We start from the raw sequence: 4,972 nt of genomic DNA, 5'->3' as shown, positions 1-4,972 counted from the left end.
TATCAAAATACCAACAGCATTTTTCACAGAACTAGAACAAATAATCCTAAAATTTCTACAGAACCACAAAAGACTCTGAATAGCCAAAGCAATCTTGAAAAAAGAGAGCAAAACTTGATGTATCACAATCCCAGATTTCAAGATATACTGCAAAGCTGTGGTAATCAAAACCGTATGGGACTGACCCAAAAACAAACACATAGATCAATAGAACAGAATAGAGAATCCAAAAATAAACCCATGCTTTTATGGCCGGTTAGTCTATAATAAAAGAGGCAAGAATATACAATTTGAAAAAGACATTATCCTCAACAAAAAGTGTTGGGAAAACTGGGCAGTTACATGCAAAAGAATGAAATCGGACCACTTTCTATACCATACACAAAAGTAAACTCAAAATGAATTAAAGACCTAAATGTCAGACCTGAAACCATAAAAGTCCTAGAAAAAAACATAGGCACTAATCTCTTTGATATCAGCCACAGAAATATTTTTCCAGATATTTCTCTTTTGGCAAAGGCAACAAAAGCAAAATTAAACTATTGGGACTAGAGTAAAATAAAATCTTTTGCACAGCAAAAGAAACCATCAACAAAACAAAAAGACAACCTACTGAATGGGAGAAGGTACTTGCAAATGATGTATCCAATAAGGTGTTAATGTCCAAAATATATAAAGAATGTATACAACTCAATAACCAAAAAAACAAATAATCCAGTTAGAAAACGGGCAGAGAACATGAATAGACGATTTTCCAAAGAAGAAATACCGATGGCCAACAGACACATGCAAAGATGCTCAACATCACTCATCATCAGAGAAATGCAAATAAAACTACAATGAGGTACCACCTCATTCCTGGAAGAATGGCTAAAATCAAAACCACAAGAAACAATAAGTGTTGACAAGGATGTGGAGAAAAAGGAATCCTCGTGCACTGTTGATGGGAATGCAAGCTGATGCAGCCACTGTGGAAAACAGTATGGACACTCCTTAAAAAATTAAAAATAGAATTGCCATATGATTCCGTAATTCCACTACTCGGTATTTACCCAAGTAGTTACAAAAACACTAATTTAAAAAGATATGTTCACCCCTATGTTTATGGCAGCATTATTTATAATAGCCAAGATAATGAAGTAGCCCAAGTGTCCATCAATAGATTGGATAAAGAAGATGTGGTATGTACATACAATAGAATATTACTCAGCCATAAAGAAAGAATGAAATCTTTTGCAACAACATGGATGGATCTAGAGGGGATAAGGCTAAGTGAAATAAGTCAGTCAGAGAAAGACAAATACCGTGTGATTTCACTCACCTGTGGAATTGAAGAAACAAAGCAAACAAACACATAAAAAAAGAGACAAACAAAAAAACGGACTCAAATACAGAGAACAAACTGATGGTTAGCAGCGGGGAGGTGAGTGGGGGGATGGGGAAATAGGTGATGGGAGTTAAGAGTACACTCATCAGTATGAGCACTGGGTAACGTATGGAATTGTTGAATCACTCTACCATACACCTGAAACTAATATAACACTGTGTGTTATAGTTGGATTAAAAAAGAAAAATGTCTTAAAGATGACTTCTTTGTGAATGCAACTAGGTCCCACTTTTCAGAGCAGGAAGATGATGGAGGGACACCTGGGTGGCTCAGTTGGTTAAGCGTCTTCCTTCAGCTCAGATCATGACCCCAGAGTCCTGGGATCGAGTCCTGCATCAGGCTCCCTGTTCAGTGGGGAGTCTGCTTCTCCTTCTCCCTCTGCTTCTCCCCCCTACTCATGCTCTCTCCCCCTCTCTCACTCACTCACTCTCTCTCTCAAATAAACAAATAAATAAAATCTTTAAAAAAGAGAGAGAAAAAGAAAGATAATGGAGTGGTTTGGCACTGTGGCTTGGTTGTATAGACCTTAAATCATGCCCACACCTACCTGGCTTCGGTCACCACAGTTCTAGGAAAAACTCTGTATAAGATAGCTGATTCACTTCTGGTTGATACTTTTTTTGTTGGAATGTGTTCATGTCCTGTGCATTTTTGGTAGCTCTTCTTTCTTGTGCCAGAGTCAAGACAGAACAACAAGAGTGTTTAAATAACTGTCCTGGGAAATAACAATGAGCAAGCACTGCTTCCATGCCTTCAGCTCATACACATTTCTTCCCAATCCTCTAACCTTCAAGATTCCTCTGTTCTTGCTTAAAAGGGCTCATGAACTTGTGCTTTAAAGCCTATTAATATTTTCCATCATATCAACTTGTGGGGAGCAGGATGTGCAATTTAATAAATAGTTGTTGAATTATCCTTGTCTTACCAGGAGGTAACTCTGAGGACACTGTGAGGACATCACGAGATGAATCCACAGGCTGTCAGTCTTGGTGAGAAATGCATGCAAAAAAAAAAAAAAAGAATTCCAGTACATGGCACCAGAACCAGAATACCCTGATCAACTGACTTTCTTAGAGATATGAGAAAGAAGTTGATTCTGAGTTTATATGGGAGAAGGGGAATTGGGAAAACTGTGACAGGGACCATCTACACAGGAAGGGCTTTCATCCCATATAAGAGCTTCAGTAAGGACTGGAGATGAGAACAGGTGAGGGGTGATCCAGGCAGCACCCCCCATAGGCCTGCAGCTGGTACCTGCGGGATGGGACCCAGGGAAAGGCCTGGGAACACAGGTAGAGTTAAGGGTAGAAATCCTTGGGCATAGGTATCCCGGCTTTTGGAAAGTTCCTGTTAGGTTACTTGGCTTTTACAAAGACTTACATTAGTACCTGTTTTTGCTGATGGAAAGAAATCTGAAGAGAATTTTTCACTTTTATGATAAAAGCCACAATATAGAGCTGCGCTGCTCCTTCCCCAGGAACCACCCTCAGCATCCCTGCATCCGGCCACCAGGGCTTCGAACTGTGTCTGTGAGCATCTGTGCTTTCTCTCCATTGACTGTGTGCATCTGTTAGCAAGATGTGTCCTAAGGTTGCAGAAAAGCCTGAGAGGTCTGGGAACACTCAAAAATTTTTCCATGTAAATTAATGGTAATGGCTTCTTCAGCTTTACGCCACTTTGGTTTATGAAAGTGTTCCTAGGAACACTCTACTTCCGGCCGGATAGCAAGGGAAAGCTGCTCCAGTGTGGCATCCATGGGACCTGGGATTCGTGTTTCTGGAAGGTGACTGACCACAGAACCAGAACTCGGGAAGGTGAGACCCCAAAAGCAGGGACCAGTTAAAAGGCTTTTGCAAAGTGATGGCTGGATAACCTCAGTGGGCTAGAGAGGGGGGCAAAGAGGGAAGGAACAAGTGGTAAGCAGGGCATAGAACAATCCCCAGGGGACCCCATCGTAATAGAGAAAATAGCATCACATTAACAGTAACAAACAGTGTTTTACTACATCGGCTACGTAGTCCCTTAGTAAGTGGTCAGTAAATATTGTTGAATGTGTCTATCAATTAACTGATTAACTGAATTTTGCTGGTCATTGTGTGCTGTGTAGGTCTTCTCACCCTCTTCAGAGTCCTCCTGCCCCAACAACCCTGATCCTGGGGGTCCTCGCGAGGTGTCAGCGTGCTCAGGAACGGAGCACACTCAGCGGCTCTGCGGAGTGTCCTGTTCTCCCCTGGCCGGTCCCCCGGGGCGGGCGGGGATACAACTCTGAGGTCTTGCAAGCAGGAAAAGCCATGATGGTACATGGTGTCTGCCCCCGGTTGCAGGGACTGCCTAAGGGTGGCAGGTCCCAAAGCCAAAGCCCCACCATGATTGAGCCCACACTGTCACCAGCCACCGCCCTGTGCTGTGGCTGCTACCAGTGCTGACCTTCCCCGCCTCGTCTGCACTCACATCATCCTGCCCTGATGTCTCAGCTGCCGTGGAAAGAATGTCCTCCCCCACCTGGTACCATGCCCCGGACTCTCCATGTCTCACTGGGAATGTTTCTCATTGCTTTTTTTCCACATGCCTCAGGCCCAAGTCCATAGGGACATCCACTTGCTCTTGGTCCATGACATTAATCACTCAAAAGACCTCTAGTAATTGGGTCAAAGACTGAACTGAACACCATTGCCTGACTCTTTTCCCTTACAATGACTCTGTTTGCTTTGGTTTTCGTTAACATGCCCCTCAGTCTTCATTCCAAGACGCCCCTGGCAGGCGCACTTCACCATTTCTGGAGACCTAACCAGACTCGTCAGAATCTCCAGACCAGCCGAGTTGAAGTTCAGATGGGACAGTCACTGCCTAAGTGCACATGACATCATGGATGTGGAATTGATAAATATTTGTGGTTATCCATATGGCTTTCCAACTACTCTTTCTAGCTGAATAACCTAGTCAACTTTACCCTTTTCCCTACATACTTTGCTATTGCCCCCTGTTTTTGTACCAATCCTCCCTACAATTAGGTCAAAGTGTAAATTTCTGCATATATTACATGTACTAAAAGTGTATTTGTGGAATGTCAAAGTGAAAAAGTATAGAGAAATTCTTCACTGGTGCCCCTTGCTCTCCAAGGTCCTTCAAACCAGATATTCAAATAACGAATAAGATATTAACAGAATCATGGTAAAGTTGAAATCGTCATTCAGAGGCTCTGCTCTTAATTGAACTAGTATGGAATGGATTAGCAACAGCTAAGGTAACTTATTGTCCTTAAAGGAAATCGGATTATGTGTTTTTATCTGAATATTTAACTGTGTTTCCCTTATTTTCTGTTAGCGAAAGAACGGGAGAACCCTTACATTTTTTTCTTTTCTTTTCTTTTTTCTTTCTTTCTTTTTTTTTTTTTTTAGAGGGGGCTTTTGGGAGGAGGGGCAGAGGGAGAGGGAGAGAGAGTATCCTAAGATCCTAAGCAGGCTCCACACCCAGTGCAGAGCCTGACGTGGGGCTCGATCTCACGACCCTGAGAGAATGACCTGAGCCAAAATCAGGAGTCAGATGCTTAACCAACTAAGCCACCCAGGTGCCACAAGAACCCTT

At 42.6% G+C, this 4,972-nt stretch overlaps 1 long non-coding RNA gene across 1 annotated transcript; it reads left to right on the top strand.

Moving 5' to 3' along the window:
- Positions 1-1,299: 1,299 nt before the first annotated feature.
- Positions 1,300-4,490, top strand: LOC145718389 (uncharacterized). Its single transcript, XR_014141771.1, has 2 exons — positions 1,300-3,201; positions 3,495-4,490. It is a non-coding gene; the product is annotated as an uncharacterized LOC145718389 (long non-coding RNA).
- Positions 4,491-4,972: the final 482 nt, after the last annotated feature.

This window comes from Leptonychotes weddellii, unplaced genomic scaffold (assembly GCF_054177405.1).
Source record: "Leptonychotes weddellii isolate Sample4059 unplaced genomic scaffold, ASM5417740v2 HiC_scaffold_15004, whole genome shotgun sequence".
Lineage (NCBI taxonomy): Eukaryota > Metazoa > Chordata > Mammalia > Carnivora > Phocidae > Leptonychotes > Leptonychotes weddellii.
This window is presented reverse-complemented; position numbering and strand designations above follow the sequence as displayed.